Raw genomic sequence first — 22505 nt, forward strand, 5'->3', positions numbered from 1 at the left:
GAACATATTTGTCCCTTCCATGATTTGGCAAGAGCCCCAAGTCAGAGGAGACCTGGATAGAAGATATGTTTTACTAAATAAGATTGAAAAAGTGAGAGAGGGAGAGACAAATTGAGAGGAAGGAGAGGAGAGAGAGAGAGAGAGAGAGAGAGAGAGAGAGAGAGAGAGAGAGAGAGAGAGAGAGAGAGAGAGAGAGAGAGAATATAATGTGTCAGTTTTTCAGTTAAATGAACTATTATTTGATATGAAAAAATACTTGGGAACCTAAGTTGCCAGAAAGTTGATATTCAGGAACAGAAACACAATACGAGGAATGGTTCAGTGTCTCCTTTTTAGGAGCTGTTCAGTGGAAATCAAACAGAATTGCATTAGGCAGAGAGTGACTGAGAGAGTACTCTCTGGAACAGGAAATTTTACTTGGGAAAAAGTATTCAGCTATGAGAAGCTCTGAGAATGCTAATTAATTCCAGCCTTCCTGAACCATAGAGAAACTTGAACACTTCTCTCCTTGATATTCAGTTGCTGTTCTGAAGAGGAGCACAAAAGGTAGTGAAAATCAAAAATAAATGTTCTTTGAGCATATTCTTTTTTCCTTTCCAGCTGAGTTTGTTTGAAATTTAAGGATTTATGCAGGTGAAATAGATTGGCTGGTCAAGTTACACAAACACCTTTGTAGTGCTAATACTTCTCTGGTTTCCTGGTCTGTGGTATCAGTGAAGCTTGAGGGCAAAGGGTAGAAAATGCAGATCTAAGGTACCTTAGGGTAGAGAGAAGTACAGGACAGCTTCTGGGTTTTTGAGACAAACTCTTCTTTAAAAAGGAACTTCCCACTTGAATCATATACTCTTCTTATATCTTGAAGGAACTAAGAAAATAGACTCCGCAACTAATTTGGGTTACTCACTTCCCCTCTCTAGGTCTCAGTTTACTCATCTATGGTACTGGGTAGTGGTAAGACTCTGCAACTAATTTGGGTTACTCACTTCCCCTCTCTAGGTCTCAGTTTACTCATCTACGGTACTGGGTAGACTGGGTAGTTGCAGAGTTTGGAATTGAACCCCTTTAATCATACTTGAGCCAGAACAATCTCTAATCAAAAATCCCATCTTTTACAGAGAAAGAGACTGAAGCTAATAAAGAAATATTACTTGTCCATAGGTTCAGGACATTATTAGAGGGGGGAAATGTTAAATAACAATATGGCTCAAATGAGGAGTTCAGCTTGTTTACTTGGTTTGCTTTTCATTTTCCAAGGGTGCCACTTTGGCATGGTGCCGCCTGCCATTTTGTTCCAGGGAAGTTTGTGGGTGAATCAGCCATTTGGTTCAACAAGAATGTGGGTTGTTGGCTTTCATTCTTTCTGTGGAATGTGATGTGTCATCAGCCATCTTGTGTATATAGAAGGGCTGCACGTGGACCCTGCTCTGGTTCTGGCCTTCTGTGAGTTGATTAGGTAAAATACTGAAGGTAATTGATACCCACAATATGATTACTTAGAGTAATGAGGGCACCTGCCTAAATGAAGAAATATGTGACATTAATGTAAACTAGTTAGACAACATTGGGTCTTTTGGATTCCTGGGTGTCCATTTTGTTCCTAAGGGTACCTACCCTATGCAGAACATTTTAATTTGTCCTCTTTAAATAGGATTGAAATTTATATTTCTGTAGTTCTTTAAAATTTACAAAGCCCCTTCCAAATAAGGTCACAAGGTAGGTGAAGCAAGTTTGTGTGTCCCCATTTTACAGATGAGAACACTGAAACCCAAACAAGAAAAATGCTGAAGGTAGGAAGCAATAGGTGACAATGGGTGGATGCAACAGAATCTATCAATTTAAGAAGTTGTTTGGGGCCATTTAGTGAAGGGATGAATTTATCTCACTGGCCACAGAGAGTGTCATTTCAAGGGAGCTTAGAATAATAAATGCTGTTCATATTGTTCAGTCAGCAAATATCTATTTGTCTCTACCCTGATTCTCCAGACATATTTCATATTATTCCTTGTACAACAGGTACTATATCAGTGGTGAAATGGATGGAATGATAAATTAAGAGTCAGGAAGATTATAGTCAAAAATCTAGCTCTACCACTAGTGTGACCTTGTAGAAGCCACTCTTTTGGCCTCAATTTCCCCATCCATAAAATGACAGATTGAACTAAATGACTTTAAATGAACTAAAAGTTTATTTATTCATTTATTTAATTTAGAATATTTCCCATGGTTATATGATTTGTGTTCTTTCCCTCCTCTCCTCTTACTCCCCTCCCATAGCCAATGAGCAATTCCACTGGGTTTTACATATGTCAACTAAATGACTCTTAAGATCCCTTCAAGATCTAAATCTATAATTTTATGATCAAACTGGAATGTACCCAGTAGTCTTTAATCTAGTCCTACCTTCTGCACATGTTTTAAATACATTCATACATGTTTTGAATAGATGTTCCCTTTCTGCCTAGATAGAGACAGATAGATACAGATAAAGACAGACAGACAGATAGATAGACAGACAGACAGAACATTTGTTACATGCTTATGTGTGAGAGACTCCTCTAAATGATACAGATACAAACAGAAATTAAGATGGTCCCTGCCCTTAAGGAACCTACATTCTAACAAAGAAAGATGATACATAAAAGGGTCCTGGAAATGGGGGTAAGAGATAGTATTGGAAGTCTGATCCCCAGCAAGATAAAGCAAAATTTCCCCTATTAGAGTCCAGTAACCCTGGGGCAGAATACAAGGTTTTAGTTGGGAGTGGGAGAAATAGTGATAAGGATGATGTAAAAAGTATGGTGAAGAGATGACCGTGAAGTACACAACCATCTCTGTCTTTTAAGATCTTTCCCCTTCTTTAAGATCTAGCCCAAGTAGTCTTCCTCCAAGAAGTACTGCCTGAAACTCCCAGATAGAAGTGTTCCTTCCCTTCTTAAATATTTTGACCTCTTCTATGTACTTAATCATTTTACATATTGAATCAGGCTTATTTGTATACATGTGGTAACTTCAGTATTAGTCTAGCTTCATATTGGTGAACCTATGGCACACATGCTAGACCATGCCCTAGTTCCTCTGCCCAGCAACTCAATGGAAGCACTTCCTCCCTCCCTCGTCTGGGGTAAGGCGGGATGGGTGTTGGGGGGAGGGACTCACATGCAGAGTGACAATTGCAGTTTGGACACTAAGTCTCTAAAAGGTTTGCCATCACTGGGTCTAGGTTAAGCAGCCAGGTGGTACAGAAGACAAAGAGATACACTTGGAGTCAGAAAGATATGAGTTCAAATCTTGTTCCATATTCCTAAAACTAGATTATGTTCAGCCTTCCCTGCTTAAAAAGACAGCCCAGAGTGTTTAGATATATAAACATATATATAGATATACATATAGATATATCTATGTAGATATATATACATACATTATATTATATAAAATATATTTTTATTTATATATGTGTGCATATATATTCTAGTGATGTTTCTGAGAGTTAAAATAAAAAATAAGATTTGCACTTAATGGGGGTTAATTCCTATAATCTGAAAAGCTTATCCCTTCAGTAGAGCAGCTTGTTTTCTAGTGAGGCAGCTTAAATAAGCTGTCACTACTTGAAGATAAAGGAGAATGCCCAAAAGTTCCTTTTCTTCTTAGCCCATAATGGCATTCATAGAAACAAGCCAGCTTATTAGGCCAAGGACTCAATCTACTGAAAAATGCCCAAGATTGGGAGCCATAGGACCTAGCCTCGGGTCTCAGCTTTGCCATTTGTTAGCTTGTAACCTTTGATAATCTAGTGAAGCTAGACAAGAACTTCAAGGGTGTCCCTAGTGGGAAAAATTGTCTAGTGATAATGTGGAATCAGTTGAGGGTTCCTTTCCATGATGCTTCTCCTTGCTAATGTCTTTTTCTTTTTTTACCCTCTGTTTTACCTTCTGTTTTAGAATTGATACATTAATATTGATAAGTGCTGTTAAATGTCTTGCCCAGAGTTGCACAGTTAGGAAGTGTCTGAGGCCAGCTTTGAATTGAATTTCTCTCAAATCCAGAGCTGACACTCTACCCACTGTGCTACCTAGCTATCTCTCATGCCAGCATCTTAAAGAATCCAAAAGAAAAGTAGCTTTATGGCGCTGGATTGAATCTGCAAACCAAACAGTTGAACTTTTTCAGTTGCAGTTATTCCTTTAATGAAGTCTTCTGCAGAGTTAGAGCTGTGGGACCCCAGATGTGTTTTTAAAGGTTTATTTTGGGTATATTCTCAATGCAAAGGATAGCAATGCAAGCAGACGTATGTTGATATTACTGCTGACAGAAATTGGGCCCCATGTAATAGGCATTATAATGTATTCTGACTGCAACCAAGAAGAAACAGCTCACTCAAAAACCATGACGTGAGGAATGAAGAGATAAATTTTTTTTGAGAAGGCAGAGATCAGGTGGAGATTAAAAGCTAGTGGATAGCCAAGACTGGCCAACCCAACAAATTTTTAAAAACCCTTCTCTTCTTTCATAGAATCAGTTCTAAGAGAGAAAAATGGCAAATGCTATGCAATAGCCTAGAGACACACAGCTAAGAAGTATCTGAAGTTAGATTTGAACCCAGGTCCTCCTGACCCCCAAGCCTCTATCTACTGTACTAGCTGCCCCTATGAATTTTTAAAACATAAAACATTTTCTAACTTTTTTTAAAAAATACATATTTTAGTGGTAAAAGCACAGAATTGGGGATGAGGAGGCCTGGGTTCAAGACCCTATCTTATAGCTTTTTATATAATCTTGGTCAAGCCATTTCCCCTCTCTAAAGCACAGTTTCTTTTTCTGTAAGATAAGAGGGTGGGACTGAATGTTTTCAAAGTTCCTTTCCAGTTCTGTGCTCCATGAATTCTTCCAGTTCTTCTCTTAAGAAATGTAGGAATCATTATATTATTCACAGCTAACATTCATAGAGAACTTTAAGGTTTGCAAAGCACTTACAAATATTATCTCATTTGAAAGTGACAACAGCCTGAGAAGTAGGTGCCATTATTATTTCCATTACTGATGAGGAAACTAAGGCAAACAGTGGTTAAATGACTTGCAGTGTGGATGATAGCCTAAGATTTTAGACACACAGCTAGATTTGGACTCAGGTCTTCCTGTCTCCAGGTCCAACATTCTATCCACTATACCAGCTATCTTTTCTTTGGAACACCAAAACAAAAAACAAAGCTAAAAAGCTGGAAAAGACCCAAACAATTCCATACTTTCTTCCTAAGTTCTGAAGATTGCCAGGCAAAGGATGAAGCATTGACCGTGGTCAAATAAAAGTGAATAATTAGAGAGGATAAGTGTTAGTTAAGTTATATTAAAATAGAGACTTGATAACAGAAGCTCACATTCAAAAAACTTTACCATTCCAAACTTTAAAACACAGTATCCTTCTCAGCATCCTTGTGAAGCAATTATTGCAAATATTTTCTCCACATTGCATATAATACATTTAGAACCAGAAGGGACCTCAGATACCATTGAAGTACAGATGTCTTATTTTAGAGATGTGAAAAATGAGGACCAGTGAGGTTAAATTAAAATACTTGCCCCAGGTCACACAAATTTTAAGTGGCAGAGACAGGATTCATGCAGAGGTCTTCTAACTAAATCCAATGTACGTGTCTCTTCTAGACATGAAAGTTGAAGTTTAGAGTTATTAAACAACTAAGGTCACATAGCTAAAAAAATGTCAGTCAGAACTCAAGCACTTCACCATTTAGTGTCTCCATGAACTTGCCTGATTTTCCCCTTCTCTCGTTATTTCTATTTTTTTATCTGACACACACACTTCCAAAAGATAGACAGATTTTTCTCTTCTTCCCACCTTCATACTTTGAGAAAGAGTACAAATTGTCTTCAAGAGAATTTTTTAAACTCATAGAATCCCAGAGCTAGATGGGGTCTCAGAAGGCATCAAGTGCAATGTAGCCCTGAAGAATGAATTCCTGCTGATAGATTCCTGCCAAGTACCCATTCAAACTCTGCTCAAAAACTTCTGGGCAACTTGTTTCCTGCTTGACCCAGTCCATTCCACTTCTGAGCAGCTCTGGTTTCCAAGAGAACCTCTCTTATTTAGAGTAAAATTTGAATCGATGCTTAGGAAAGCTTTTATAATTCGTGCTGTCCAAAAATTGAATGGGCTTCCTTGGGAAATGGTGGTTGTGCCTCTCTTTGAAGGTATTTAACTAGAGGATTTTATGGCCACTTGTCATAGTGGTGCTTCCTTTCAAGTGTGATTTGGATAAATGATCCCAGAGGTCCCTAAATTTCATGATTCTGCATTCCTAGGCATTTTTCTGACACTAAGCAGAAACAGCCTTATTCTTCTACATGAAAACTTTTCAAAGATATTTAATAGCAATTATCATGCCATTTTGGTCTTCTTTTCTCTCCTAAATATTTCTATATCATTCAAATGATTCTTATGGCATGGTATCCAGGCTCCTCTCTATCTAGGTTGTTCTCTAAATTTAACCTAATTCATCAATCCTCTCTTAAAATGTGATGTCCAGAACTGAACATGTTACTTCAGGGTAGAGGTGAGCAGAAATGCCACCTTTCTTATCATGAACATTATGCCTCTCAGGCAACTACAGACACAGTCCCAGGGTTCAGTGTGTGCCTAGAAAAAATTCATTTAAAAGTTATCTCCAGGAGTGCACTAAAGCTAGAAACGATCTCAGCTCCCATATGAGCGGGAGCTCTTCCTAATCCTTGGCTTCTCTCATTCCCAGATCAGTGTATATGCAGCCTGCCCCCCCTCCACAGCTACTAAAGGAAGGATCTATGCACAGAAGGGAAAAGAACAAAGCCTCCAGTGCTCACTAAAGAATCACAGTCCAATCAAAGGCAATTCAGTACAGTGGAAAGAGCATGATGTTAAAAGTCCTTGGTTCAATCCCCGTATATACTCCTAACTTACTGAATAACTTAGGGCAGGCCACTGTAAGGATTGTAAAGGGAAGATGGGTGGATTGTAACAGGGAATGGAGGATTTTCCTTTCCACATTACTTAGCCTCTCTGTGCCTCAATTTCCCCTGCTGTACAATTAAAAGATTTAGGATATAGAAGAATATATTTAAAGAATATAAAATCAGGAAGATTTTATAAACTATTATACAAAAGCCAGAACATAGTGTTTTAGATCTGTCATTTTCTCTCTGAAGAGCCACATCTATAAAATGAGGACAAAATAGTTCTTCCTCTACCTACCTCACAGGTTTCTTCTTTGAGAAACAAAAGAGAGATGAGGGTTTGTTTGTTTATGATTAGTCCTTATATAATTTAATAAGAATAAAAATATACCTTTAAAGTAAATTCAGCATTTCACCAAGTATTAAGTGTTTACTGTATGCTAGAGATTATACTAAAGGGATAGGAATGAAAAACTCCTCTCCCCATCAAAAAGAAGTAAAAAATGATAAATGGTTCTTTCCCTAAGAGTGTTTACATTCTACTGAAGGAATCTAACCCAAATAAGTTATTTCAAGTGGGAGAGTAATAACTAGAGGGAATGAAAAAGGCCTTGTGTAGGAGGTGGTGCATGAGCTATGCTTTGAAAGAAATTAGAAATTCTTCGAGAGGAGTAAGGAGGGAATAAGTAATAATAATAATAACTAGACTTTATGTAGTACTTTGAAGTTTACAGAGCACTTTACAAATATTTTCTCACTTGGTCGTCTTAATAGCCCATCCAGATGGGGGTTATGGTTGTCCACACTTTACAGATGGAAATTGAGGAAGAGGTTAAGTGACTGTACAGGGTGATAACTAGTAAGCGAGGAGGGATTTGAATTCAAATCTTCCTGACTCTATTGTTGTACCACAAAGCTGCCTCTAGTTCACAGAATACATTCTAGATGTGAGACAAAGACTGCTGGTAAAGAGGCACAAAGAGAAGCAATGGAATGTTATATAGAAAGAGAGGATAAGTAGAGGCACCATGTTAGATGGGATTAGGCAGAGGAGTTGGGTTGAGAGTCAGAAAAATTAGGTGCTAGTCTCCGCTCTGCCGCTTATTTCTGTATGACCCTAGGCAAGTCCCTTGCCCTCTCTGTGTTACACTTGCTTCATCTGTCAAACGGGGACAACGATCCTTGCTTGCCCTACTTCCTCGCTGGTGTTGTGGCAAGGAGCAAATGTGCTAATATATGTGCCAGTGTTTCGAAAAGTACAAAGTGCTCTATAAATGTAAGATTAACTGCGAGGTATTAAAATATCAAGTTGTCTTGTTAGGTGTCAACTGAAAGCCAGGGAAAACAGCAAACTTTTTCATCAAAGTAATGGTGAAGTCCTATTTACCATTCCTTTAACTTCTTCCCATAGCCCACCCTCATGTAGAAATCTTCCTGAAGATGATGGCAATTAGTTACAAACTAGGCTTGCAGGATCCAGGAGGAATCATCACCAGACAGTTAAAGACAGTGAGCCATTCCTCCTTTAGCTTGTAGGATATATTGCCCTGCCCATCAGTTTAGTCCTTGTAATTCAGGTGAGAGAGACACATATAAATAGAAATAAAAAATAAAATAAAGTAATAAAAGTGTGGATTGAGATGGCTAGAAAAGGCTAACATGGTTTATTATAAACTAGTGTTGACCAGTATAAGTTGGAAAGTGTTCATATGAATCAGACCATTGTAGGTGGATTTGAGCCAAAGTGACCCACTGCTATAAGTTTACAAATTTTTTTTCAGACTGGGAGAATCTTAGAATTCATCCATTTCAATTCCTTTATTTTTTTACAAATTAGGAAACAGGTTTTGAGAAGTCATCAGATCATAAAATTTAGGGAAAGAAAGATTTTAAAGGTCACCTAGTCTAACCTTTTATTTTAAAGGTAAGTAAATTGAGGTTAAATGACTTACTAAAAGGTCACACATATAGTAAGAGGCAGAGCTGTAATCTGAACCCAAATCCTATGACTCATAGAAGCACAGAACAAGTTTTAGAAAAGACCTCTGGGGAAATCAAGTTAAAATCATTCCCAAAAGAAATTGCCTCTGGAACATATGAAACTATGATCCTCCAACCATCAGGCTCTAAATCCAGTGAATTTTTCACTGTATTATATTTTGGGGATGAGGTTGGAACAGTAAGACTGAGTATAACCTGATTAAAATTGATAGAGGCTGCTGTGGGTCATTACAGGCCAATCTGAAAAAATTTGGCCTAGTAGAGGCTTAGGTTGGTTGGTAGAAGCTGGCACAGTTTATGTTGGTTAGTATGGATTGGCACAAGTTGGTGTGGACTTTTACAAAAAAAGATACAGACCAGTGTGGTATACCCCTCAATAAAATAACTGAAACAAGCCATAAAAACTCAAATTGTACCCAACCCCACAAAAATGAAGATAAGAAAAATGGAAAATTCAATGTATTCTTTTTGATGAAATATATTTTCCATTTTTAATTTTTCAGGAATACAATGCTATATTCCATAAGATTAGGTTTTTTAATTTGTTTATTTGCTTTTCACATTTTCTCTTCTGGAAAATATTCATGTGATTTTCAATGCTGTCTTTCAAGTGTCATGATAAACTTCATAGTTCTAGTTAAAGCTCTCATACCTCAAAAGATTTTAACTGCCATCAGAGAAGATTCTTACTCAGGAGATCATGGAACCTCGGGTTTGAAAGGGATTTTACAGTACTTCTAGTCCACTCTGGTCAATCTAGTCCATAACCAAGCCAAACTCATCATTACAGCAAGGTCAGCAAGTGCTCAACCAGCTCCTTCTTGAAAACCTTAAAAAAAGTGACCTTCAGTGATGAAGTGCCCATTACCTTCCAAAGGTGTCCACCCCAATTCCCTTACATTAAACCCAAATCCACCTCTGCAAATCTACTTGTCATCAGAAGACAAAAGCACTGTATCTAATCACTCCTTGGCATGGAAATATTCGTCCCTCCCCCTGAACTTCTCTAGGCTAAATATCTCCAGTTCCTCCAATGGATCTTCATATGATGTGGTCTTTAGGCATCCTGGTCACCATCTTCGGAACACATTCTGATTAATAGTTGTTGAAGGTTTAGTATCAACAAAGCAGTAAGTCTCTCGTGGGGTATTTCAGGGATCTCCATGCTTGTTTAGCCCAGTGCTGTTTGACATTTTAATCGATGACTTGGATAAAAACATAGTTGGTATGTGTAGCAAATTGACATTAATACAAGACTTGGATAGATAACACAATGGATGAGAGTCAGGCTCTAGAATCATCTTAACAGACTCCACAATTGGGCCAAATTGAAATTGTTAGGGATGAATGTAAAACCTTGCATTTGGGTGTGGAAAATCAATTTCAGAAGTAGAGTAATATGGGAGAGGCATGGATAGACTGTAGTAATTCCGAGAAAGGTCTGGGGTTTTAGTGAATTGTAAGGTCAATATTAGTCAGAATTGTGATGTGGCAGCCAAAAAAGATTGGGCTGCATGAAGAGGGGCATAGCTCCCAGGATTAGGGAGGTGATCGTCATCAGGCAACATCTGCACTATTGGGTTCAGTTCTAGGCAGAACTGTTTAAGAAGGACTTTGAGAAACCAGAGCATATCCAAAGGGTCACAACAGGTGTGATAAAGGGCTTTTATTCTGTTATATGAGGATCTGTTGAAGGAGCCAGCTATTTTAATTTGGAGAAGAGGGCTCAGAAAAGACATGATAGATAGGACCACTCTCTCTCTCTCTCTCTCTAGCTTTATTACATTGCTCCTCATCCTGTACTAAACTGTTCTCTGCCTCTCCTCTTCCAACACAATTGTGTTTTCCTATCCCTAAGCCTTTGCTTTAGCTATTCCCAGTTCCTGGAATTCCCTTCTCTAATCTTCTGTCTGTTGAATTCTGAAGCATCTTTTAAATCTGTGCTCTCAAATAGAATCTCTTCCATGAAGCACCTCTAATTTCCTCAGTGAATCATGACCATCAATGAGTGCCTGGCACTCAAAGAATGATCCTTCCTCCCCCATGGAACCCTGAAATGTGTTATTTGGAACTTCTGCTTTGGGTATTTATTATATTTATGTATGAGTTATATCCCCTTCCCTCCAATTTCCTGGCATAAGTCCCATGAAGACTGGGACTGTGTATTGCCTAAATTTTTCTTTGTAGAACCATGCTATGCATTTTGTATTCAATTCATTTTTCAAAACCATTTATCAAAGCTCCTACTTGTACTGTTCCAGACACTGGGAGATTCAAATACAAAAACAAAAAAGGACCTTCCTTCAAGGAACTTAAATTCTACTGGAAGTATATAACATAGGCAGAAAACCAAATGTCAACTATATACAACATAACATGAGGAAGTGAGCTCTAACTGAGGGAGATCTAGCCTCAGTGGGCAGGCACCCCCTCTGCCCCCCTAAGAAAAAAAGAAGTTGGAAATGAGGGAGATCAAAATTGAAAGTTGCCCTGAGAAATTCAGCCAGGAAAAATGCCAAGGCCCCACAGACAGATAAGCTCCGGGCTTGTGCCAGGGCCATCCAAGGTCCCTGATAAAACTTCAGCACCGAGACCCCAGGCACAAAAAGCAACTTTCTAACAGGAGCTTGTGCCGGGGCGTCCAAGGTCCCTGATAAAACTTCAGCACCGAGACCCCAAGTGCAAAAAGCAACTTTCCAACAAAGGTTATTCATGAAAAAGTATTTAAACCCCAGCCTGTCAGAAGCAACTTGGAACTCTGATGGTAGAAGTTCCCACTGATGCGCATCAGTTTTTGTTTTTTTTTTTTTTTGCAATAAAGGGCCTGTTCCGTGTCTGATTACATTGCCCGAGATCCTTCCTTGGTGGGGGGTGAATTCCCGGACCTTAACATAACAACTAGGGGTATCTAGAAAGGGAGCAGCTGGGTGGCTCAGTGAATTGAGAGAGCCAGGCCTAGAGATGGGAGGTCCTAGGTTCAAATCTGGTATCAGACACTTCCCAGCTGTGTGACCCTGGGCAAGTCACTTGACCCCTATTGCCTAGCCCTTACCACTCTTCTGCCTTGGAGCCAATACACAGTATTGATTCCAAGATGCAAGGTATGGATTTAAAAAAAAAAAGAAAGACTTCATGGAAGGAGTGACACCCAAAGGATTCTAAGACTTGAGGAACAAGTTTATTCTATACATGGTAGGCCACCTCTGCAGAGACATAGAGATAAGCATATACAGAGAACATTTAGTAGACTAGAGAGTGCATATGCGTATATATGCAAATATAGATATAGACACACATATTTACATATGCACACACATACATTTCTATATGCATAGAGTACATGCAGGGGGGGGGAATAAAATTAAAGTCATACTATAGAGAACTAAATGCCAGACAAAGGACTTTGTATTTTATCCTAGGGGCATTAGAGAACTACTTAAGCCTTTTTTTTTAAATAGGGGAATGACAGTCATGGCTGTATTTTAGAAATATTAACTTTGCAGCTATGTGGAAGATGGATTGGATAAGGGAAAACTGGAAACAAGGAAAGTAATTAAGAAGATATTGTATTAGTCTAGGCATGAGGTGATTTAGGGCTTAAACTATTATAGAATCCGTTGAATGAAGAGAAGAGGATAGATGCTTGAAAGATTGTGGAGCAGAATTGACAAAATTTGGCAATGGATTAGCTGGTAGGGATGACTGAAAGGAAAGAGAAATTCGATTGCTCCAACTTTGTTGGAGTCTACTGAGTGAGGGTAAGGATGGTGATGGGATTTTTTTTCTTTTTCTTTTCCTGGCAGATGTGAGTATAATATAATGAGTTATAGTGTATGTTGAGTTTGAACATGTCTTGTGGATACCTTCTTGTGAAACCATTTAACAGGTAGCTTGGGGATAGCACCACTTGGTGGCCAGATTACATCCTTTTCTCTCTTACAGAGGTATGGAAGTAACCCAATGGACAGAGCACTGGGCTTGAGATCAGAAGGACCTGAGTTCCAACCCAGCCTCAGGCATTGACTATCTGTATGACTCCAAGCAAGTCGCTTGAGCTCTATTGGTCTGCTTAGGTTAAGTTCCAACCCAACTTCAGTCATTTACTAGTTGTGTGATTCTGGGCAATTCATTTAACTTCTGCCTGCCTCATTTTCCCCACATAGGAAATGGGGATCCTATAGCATTGACCTCCCAGGGTTGTCATGAGGATCAGAAGAGAGCATTTTATTAAAACAGTATAATCCCTGGCATATAGCATGTGCTTGATAAATACTTCTTGATTTGTCTTAACATGAGAGAATAAAAGGGGACAGGTCTGGTCTGTCATTAGTGTTCTAGATCAAGATATGCAGCACATGTATGCCTACCTCCCTTATTTCATAATATAGCCAGCTCTACGGGGATAGATCTTTTTAAAAGTTCAGGAATATGACAAGCAAAAAGCATTGCAGTATATTTTATTTAATAATATGCAAACATTCCTGGATGTACTTGGGCTCCTCCTGTACAGGAATATGTTCTTACAGTTATATAATCAGAACTCATGGTTGCCTTAATAAGTCTCTCATCAGGGCTGTAATTTTTCTTCAAATGTAATGTAGAAGAGCCCTCAGATCTTAAGGCTATGGATGTAGGGAACTTCATTAAATATCGGTTGAGATTGTGCCTTTACCCATGTAGTACTGAACCCAGCTAGACCTCCCCTATTGATGCCACTAACCCTCATTTATGGAGTGTAGCCCTCTTTGGGGATACCCTTACACACAGTAGGTCTTTCACGTTTGATGATTTGAATAAGAGCTTGCTGTTGAATTCATCCATGCTATGGCTCTGATCCGTGGGTGTAGAGAAGGCGACGTTGACTGTCTTTATATCTGCAGAAACCTTTGTTGCAGACTTGGACTGCAGGGATGTCAAAGCTGTTCACACCAGCACATTAGCTCATCTTCAGCATCTGAACAAAGGGACAAGATCCTTAACCCTTAGTACTAATATAGACATTGGCACGCCAGTTTCAGTCAAATTAGCTCATGTGGGAGTGGCGTTAAGGGATAGTTCAAGTGCAGCAGAGACTTGTCTGCATAAAGAAATGGATTAATTTCTGTGGTGTCCTTATAACAAGATAGGCTACTGTGCTCTGATTAAAGTTGGGCACAGTAACATAATAAGCTGCTCCCCAGTTAAGGGAGGGATTGACAAGCCCGAAAGAATTTAGCAAAAGAAGAAAATTGCATGTGTATATGTGTGCACATCTATGTCCATAAATACACATGCATACATGTATGTACACATAATATATGTTATGAGGCAGCTAGGGTGGTACAGGGGATAAAGACTTCCCTTCCTGAGTTCAAATCCAGTCTCAGACACCTTACTAGCTGTGTACTCCTGGACAAGTCACTTAAACCTATTTGCCTCAACTCAAAAATGAGCTGGAGAAGGAAATGCCAAATCACTCCAGTATCTTTGCCAAGAAAACCTCAAATGGAGTCATGAAGAGTCGGACTGGACTAAAAAACAACTAAACAACAACAACAAAAATACACATACTAAGCATCTAGCCAGGACCTTTCATTCCTGCCCTCAGGCTTCTGATGAAAATAATGAGGATGACAGTTCACATTTCTCTAGCTCTGGGCTGTTATAAAAAGCTTTACATTCTTTATCTTTAGGCTTCTCGGTAGAAGAGCCCCAAGAGTTGTTTTACTTAGTCCCAGCGGGCAGAACTCTAGGACCAGTTGGTAAAACTTTCAGATTGGCAGACTTCAGCAGAATATAAGGAAAAACTACCTACCAATTAGAGCGTTCCAGAAGTAGAATGGTCTGCCCAGGAAGGTAGTGGATCTCCCTTCTCTAGAAATTTTAAGGCACATCCTAGATGAATTCTAGATCAGGGTACTATGGCCATCACTCAATCAACAAGTACTTATTAAGGGTGGACAATGTTCTGGCCAGTGTTGGAAATACTTTGGAAACAAAAATCAAAGTAGAAATAGCCTCTGCCCTTGTTTTCTGTTGGGGGAACTAAAGATAAGAGATGGGACTGGATGAGGATATCTCCACGGATATCTCCAATTTCTCATCTTAGTATAGCAGTGAGAGATTAGGTGACTTGCCTAGCATCTCACAGTCCATGTATGTTACAGGAAGAAATTGTATTGAGGTATTCCTGCTTTGAAAGCAATGGTTGCGACCTGTCTATATGTGGGCAGATTCAAAATAGATAGAAATAGGTGGTTTTTTGAGGGGCAGCGAGGTGACACTGTGGATAGAGCACTAGGTCTGAGGTCAGAAAGACCAGAGTTCAAATGTGACTTTAGACAGTATCTGTATAGCCCTGAGCAAGTTACTTAACTTCTTTTTTATTTCATTCTTCATCAACGAAGTGGAGAATATAATAGCACAGACCTCCTAGAGTTGTTGTAATGATTAAATGAGATAATTGTGAAGGACTTGGTATAGTGTCTGGCATATAATAAGCGCTATTTAAATGTTAGTTGTTATTTAGGGTCTTAGCAGCTGGAAGAGTCAGAAAAGGCATAATCTGTAAGATAAGAGTATGAGCTGAATATTATAGGAAACGAGGGATTGAGTTCCTGCCTTTTCTACTATAAAACACTATGTAAGCTTGAGTAAATCACTTCCCTGTTCTGGACTCTCATTTCTTTCTCTGTAAAGTGGGAAATTGGACTAGACAAACCCTGAGGTAGTTTCCAGTTCTGATATGCTATGATTCTATGTGGGTGGATGTATGAGTTTCCAGACAGATTATCTATCTCTGTGTGTAGGGGTATATGTGATCTGGGCAAGGGGAAGTGGATGCACATATAGATTGATCTGTTTAGGGATTGTTTAGGGATTGTGCAGACAGGGAACAAGCATTCACTAAGGGTCTATGTGCCAGGCACTGTGCTAAATTTTGGGACTACAAATAAAAACACAAAACAATACAGTCGCTACCTTCAAGGAGCTTACATTTTAGGAGTGGAAGATAATGCATAAAGTTGAAAGCTGAAAAGGAGGTTCGGAACGAGGAAGAACTGTGCATGGAGTCATAGTGGCAAAATCCAAGGAGTCATAAGCACAGCCCAGAGAGGAATGAAGTATGGACAGATTAGGTCCATTTCCAAAATGGAAAATCTGGAGGGAGCTCATCCATGGAACTATGGTCTGAATAAATCTTTGTTATACAGTGACTTAGACCAGTGCTCCACTAATTCAGAACTATTTTAGATGCTGTTTGTGATATATATTGGGACTCTGGAAGGATAAACCAGCTCTCTAGTTAGGAAGCTTGAAAATTTTATATTCTCAGATCCTTTCTGTTTCAAACATTGTGTGTTTGGAGATCCCTTGCACTACCAACCTTCTGCTTTCTCTTCCAGCTCCAGAGTTCTGTGATCTAAGGTCCCTTCCAGTTCTGAAGACTTTTCTGTCCCTAAAACATCATTCATACATATATTCTTCTTTCAATTCACACAGCACCCAACCTAGGTCAGCTTACCACTTCTCCCCTGGACTGTTGTAATAATTTCCTCATGGAACTCCATGCCTCAGGTATCTCTTTCATCCTTCAAACCCATTTTCCACACAATTGCCAAAGTGATTTTCCCAAAATTTGCAGGTCTAAACATGTCATTCTTCTGCTCAATAAACTCGAATGCTTCCTATGAACTGGTTGACATTTAAAGATCTTTGTAACTTGGCTTCTTTGTACACTTCTACTCTTTTTATACTTCTTCCTATGCCCTCTATGATCTAAATACCCTGGCATCTCGTTCCTGACTCCATGCCTTTGCTCTGGCTCTCCACCATGGCTGGAGTCATCTCCCTTCTCACCTTTGCCTCTTATAATTGCTGTCATGTTATAAGACTCAACTCAAATACCTCCTTCTTTAGGAGGTGAACATTATAGCTGCTCTGTGTGTAATTTGCTTGTATCTTGTATCTATGTATGTATTGTCTTCCCCATTTGAATGTAAGCTTCTTAAGATCAGAGGATGCTTTCCTTTGAATTCCTAGTGTTTGGCACGAGGCTACAGCAGAGTAAGCCCTTAATCAATGGTTTTGATTGATTGATTGTTCTGAGGTCCTTTCCAGCTCCTATCATTCTTTATTCCAAAATATTTTCCATGTCTGATATTCTGGGTACTAAGGTCTCCTTCTAGATCTGACATTGCATAATTCCCTAATGTTGTCCACAGACTTGATGCTATAATTTCTCCTTTCGCCACAGTTCCTGCTGTGATTTTCCACCTCAGCTTTTCCTGGGCTTTATGGTCTGAGGTTACATTGCTCCCTCCCCCACCTGCTTTGTAAGAAGTAGATGATAGGGTGAGCCAGGTTCTATTTTTTAAAGCATCAACTAAAATCCCCTGGATTCCTTTCCAGAGCTGATTTCTCCAGCTCTTTATTCTAACTTAGAGGCCTGGCTGACAGACTGCTTGTGTGTCTGAATGAGCCTGGGTAGTCAGCAGGCATGGGTACTGCCATAGTTTGAAAGCCTTTTAAATTGTCTCAGTGATAAAGAAAGTGAGAACTCAGACATGAGGGGGAGTGACTATGACAACTGATAATGCACACGACCAATATTAAAAGACAGGAACATTTCTGATTTTTTTTCTATCAGAAACTCCCTTTTGGTTGGAGAGAAGAGTAAACTTGAGCAATCTGGGGAAACTCTTCATAAAATGTAGACTTATAGAAGGACATTAGAATAGAGAATGTCAGGGCTCAATGACACCCTCTAGAATAGATCTTGGTACTTCAAATAAGGAAGGAACCTTCATACATAGAGCATAGAATGTCAAAGTTGGAAGGGAATTATGTCTTGGTGGTTCATCAAACATTCAGTCAATTTATAGGCCCTGGAGACATTGAGATAACTTTTTTTATCTTTTATTTTTTGTTTATTTTTAAACCTGTACCATCCATCTTGGAATTAATACTGGATATTTCCAAAGCAGAAGAGTGGTAAGGGCTAGGCAATGGGGGTAATTTTCTCAGAGTCACATAGCTAGGAAGAGTCTGAAGTCAGATTTGAACCCAGGACCTCCTGTCTCTTGGCCTGGCTATCAATCCACTGAGCCACCCAGCTTTCCTCATTTTTGTCTTTTAACTAGGTGGCTCAGTGGATAGAGTACAAGGTCTGAGGTTAAGAGGACCTGGGTTCAAATATGGCCTCAGACACTTCCTAGCTGTGTGACTGGGCAAGTCATTTAGCTCCCATTGCTTAGTTCTTACCATTCTTCTGCCTTGGAACTGATACTTGTATCCACTCAGACAGAAAGTAAGGGTTTAAAAAAATATTTATATATATATATACATATATATGCTTTGCACAGAACTCTGTGCTGCCAGAAGTATACAGATAAGAAAGACATAAATTTTAGGAAAGGTATGTTTCCTACTGTTAAAGCTCTTACTGTCTAGGAGGTGAATTAAAATAAACAATACTAGACTTTGAATCAGGAAGATCTGAATTTGAATTCTTCTTAGACTTAATATATGTGATCCTAGATTCTGGATAACTCACTTAATCTCTTTTAAACTGATTTTTCTTATCTGTAAAATAACATATATTTCATAATCTTGTGAGAATCAAATGAAATTGCTTTGTGGGGGAAGAGTCAAGATGGTAGAATACGGACAGCAAACCAGCTGAAGTCTCCCAATACTCTCCTTCAAAGAACTATAAAATAACTCCTCAAATAAAATTTTGGAGTAGTAGACCCAACACAAGTTCAGAGTGAGATATCTTTCCTGCATAAGACAATGTAGAGGTTTGGCAAGAGAAGTCTATGACACTAAAGTGGGACCTGGCCCAGAGTGGGGTAGCAGCACCAATGGAGGCAGTAAAGAAAGCATTAGTAGCAACTACTTCAGGAACTCTCAGTCCAAAGAAAAACAGTTATTCAAGAATAGATTACAGGGGATCCTCTGCTGGCACTGAGTACAGTGGGGATTATGGGTAACTCTATTGTCCATATAGAGTTCTGGGTCACAGTTCCAGGGGGGAGGAGAGGTGTTTTTTTTGTTTTTGTTTTTGTTTTTATCAATCACAATGAATCAGGGGCTTTGGTCACAGTTCCAACTAGTATTTGCAGACACAAGAGAAAGAGGAGTCCTTCCTGGATAAATATCAGAAAGCAGACCAGGAGATAAGTAACTGTACCTTTCACCAGATCATACCACCTTGAAAACACTGAAAAATTACAAAGTCCTAGAACTAGTTCTGAAAACAGTAGCACAAAAAAGTCCGAAGCTTGGGACAGTGCCTCCCCATCACTAGGTGAACAGAATCTAGCTTTAACATAAAGTTCAAAGTCAAGGAATGAGCTGGAAAAATGAGCAAATAAAAAACAATCCTTGCCCATAAAAAGCAACTATGGTGGTAGGAAAGACCAAGACAAAGTCTCAGATAGAAACATCAGTGTGAAAATAGATACAAGCAAAGCCTAAAAGAAAATTACAAATTGATTATACACCCAGCAAGAAATCCTGGAAGAATTCAAGAAAAAGATAGGGGTAGAAGAGAAAAAATGGGAAAATAAATGAGAATGATGTAAGACAATTATGAAAAGATAATTGATAAAATTCAGTAAAAGAGACACACAAAAACACTAAAAAACAATACAAAACAGAATTCACCAAATTGTAAAAGAAGTACAAAAATTCACTGAAGAAAATAACTTTTTAAAAAGCATAACTGGCCAAATAAAAAGAAGGTACAAAAGCTCACTAAAGAAAATAATTTATTAAAAATTTGAATTGGACAAGTGGAAGTTAATTATTCAATGAGCCATCAGGAAACAATAAAATAGACTTCTGGGTAAACATGGTGGCAGTCTAGATGCAGGACTCTTCCTGTCCTCAACACTTATCGATATAAACTACCTCAAAAGGCCAAAAAAAAAACAAATTCATATGAACGAAGGGACTCTATAGTAAGGCATAGCATTGAAAATACATGAGATTTGGGCATTTCCACACCATAAGGGGGTGAAAAAGCTTCCACCAAAATGCGAGCTAATCCACCCTCCCTCACCCCACCTACACAGCCAGAGTCAGAGCCAGTGTGCACTAGAATCAGTGAATGAGAGAAGGGAACCTCTAGACCAGCAGTTCTCAACCTCTCAATTTGTAGCAATGAGAATACATAATGCATATCAGGTATTTACATTCCGAATCATAACTGTAGCAAAATTACAGTTTTGAAGTAGCCACCAAAATCATTTTTGGTTTGGGGTCACTGCAACATGAGGAACTGTATCGCAGGGTCATGGCATTAGAAAGGTTGAGAACGACTTCTCTAGAGCGAGTGAGGGGCACCTCTAGGTCCTTGGCAGGTGACTAAGACCACCAAAGACCTACCCCTGAGAGCAACTAAACCTGAAACCCCAGCAGGCTGAAGAGTGCAGACTATGGGGGCCAGTAGGAGATAGCACAGAGAGGGGAAGCAAACAGCAGAAGCTGCAGAGACTTGAGAGCCACCCTCAGGCAAAATCCTTGCTCCTTAGCTCCATACACAGAGAGCCTGCCCTCCTCACTCAGATTTATGACTGGAAAGGGAAGGAAAAACCACCATAGTGTTGGCAAACAATCCCAGGAATAACTTCCCAACACCAAGAAAAACAAGAATGGGTTGAACCTGGATAATTTTTACGGAAGAAAAATCCAGGAAATATCAGAAGAGGAAATACAAATAAATGCACCAAAACTTCAAAAAAAAAAAAGAAATTGGCCACAAGCTCCTGAAGAATTTAAATTGGAGCTTACCAAAAAGATGGAAGCCTTCTGGCAAGAAAAGTGGGAAATAGTTCAAAAAGAAAATAACAGTTTAAAGGACAAGAATTCCCAATTGGAGAAATAGCTGGAAGCCACGAAAAGCAGGATAGACCAAACTGAAAAGGAAAATCAAAAGATTATAGCAGAAAACCAAGCCTTAAAGATTAGAACTGGTAATTAGAAACCAATGATCTTGCAAAACAGCAAGAATTAATAAAGCAAAGTCAAAAGACTGACAAAACAGAAGAAAACATAAAATAACTCACTGACAAGATGACAGATCAGGAAAACTGATCACAAAGAGACAATTTGAGAATCATTGGTCTACCTGAAAACCCAGAAATAAACAGAAGTCTTGACATCATACTACAATAAATTATCCAAGAAAACTGCCCTGATGTTCTTGAACAAGGGGGTAAAAATAGACATTGAAAGAGTTCATAGAACACCCTCTATACTAAATCCTCAAAAGATAACTCCCAGGAATGCAATTGCCAAATTCAAGAGCTTCCAAGCTAAGGAGAAAATTTTACAAGATGCCAAAAAGAGACAATTCAGATATCAAGTAGCACCAATCAGAATTACACAAGATCTGGTAGCTTCCACACTAAAGGACCACAAGACTTGGAATATGATATTTAGAAAGGCAAGCGAATTGAGTCTTCAACCAAGGATCACCTACCCATCAAAACTGACTATATACTTCCAGGGGGAAAGTATGGACACTCAACAAAATAGATTTCCAAGTATTTGTAAAGAAAAGATCAGAACTAAGTGGAAAGTTTGATATTCAAACACAAAAGTTGAGAGAAACATGGAAAGGTAAATAAGAAAGAGAGGGGAAAGTTAGAAAATGTATTTTATTCGAGCTTTCTTCTTTAAGGGCTTCAATAAGATTAAAGTGTTTATATCAGTATATGGGGGAAATGTTATTTGTAACTCTCAAAAATTATATTCATTATTATAGTAATTAGAAGAATCATTCTCAGGAAGAGATTGGGATAATAAGTGGTATAAGATGATATTCAAAAAAAAAGAAAAGAAAAAAGGGGGAGATCAGAGATGGCATCAAGAGAAACTTGAAGAAATAAGATAAGTAGGAAAATCTAAACCACACAAAAGAGGCACATGGGAAGGGGAGGGGAAGAATACTATGATAAGAAGGAGGAAGAGAGTGCTAATAGGTAATACTTAATTACTTACTCTCAGTGAAATCAATTCTAAGAGGGAAGACCATCTAGATCCATTAGGGTATGGAATTCTATCTTACCCTACAGGGAAAGTGAGATGGGAAAACTAAGGGGCGGGGGAAGCAGGGAATAAAAAAGGGAGGGAAATAGAGGGGGGAGGGAACTTAACAGACCCTAAAAATACTAAGATGGGAACAAAAAGGGAGAGGGCAGAAAAGAAAGCATATTAAGGGTGGGGATTAAGGCAACTGATTAAAAGCAAACCACTGGTTTAAAAGGATATTGCAAAAGAAGAAAGGACAGAACTAGGAGAGGATATCAAAATGCTGGGGAATACACAAGTGGCAGTCATAACTTTGAATGTGAATGGGATGAACTCACCCATAAAATGATCAAACAAGATTTAGCAGCTTCCATGTTAAAGGAGCAGAAAACTAGGAATATGATATTCTGGGAGGCAAAGGAGCTAAAATTATAATCAAGAATAAATTACCTTCCTCAACCCCCCCAAAAAGAATCACTTACCCAGTAAAACTGAATATAATCCTTCAAGGAGGAGAAATTAATATTTAATTAAAGAGAGGG

At 38.8% G+C, this 22505-nt stretch overlaps 1 protein-coding gene across 4 annotated transcripts in view; it reads left to right on the top strand.

Moving 5' to 3' along the window:
* The window catches only part of GRIA1 (glutamate ionotropic receptor AMPA type subunit 1), a 350823-nt gene that overhangs the window by 139163 nt on the left and 189155 nt on the right, over positions 1-22505 (top strand). The window contains exon 1 of one of the 4 annotated variants that reach the window (XM_007473917.3): positions 404-546. The exons of the other annotated variants lie outside the window; for them this stretch is intronic. The gene's annotated coding sequence lies outside the window, so the exon portion shown is untranslated. Of the gene's footprint in view, positions 1-403; positions 547-22505 lie in introns of those variants that run through there. 4 annotated transcript variants of the gene reach the window in all.

This window comes from Monodelphis domestica, chromosome 1 (assembly GCF_027887165.1).
Source record: "Monodelphis domestica isolate mMonDom1 chromosome 1, mMonDom1.pri, whole genome shotgun sequence".
Classification (NCBI taxonomy): Eukaryota; Metazoa; Chordata; class Mammalia; order Didelphimorphia; family Didelphidae; genus Monodelphis; species Monodelphis domestica.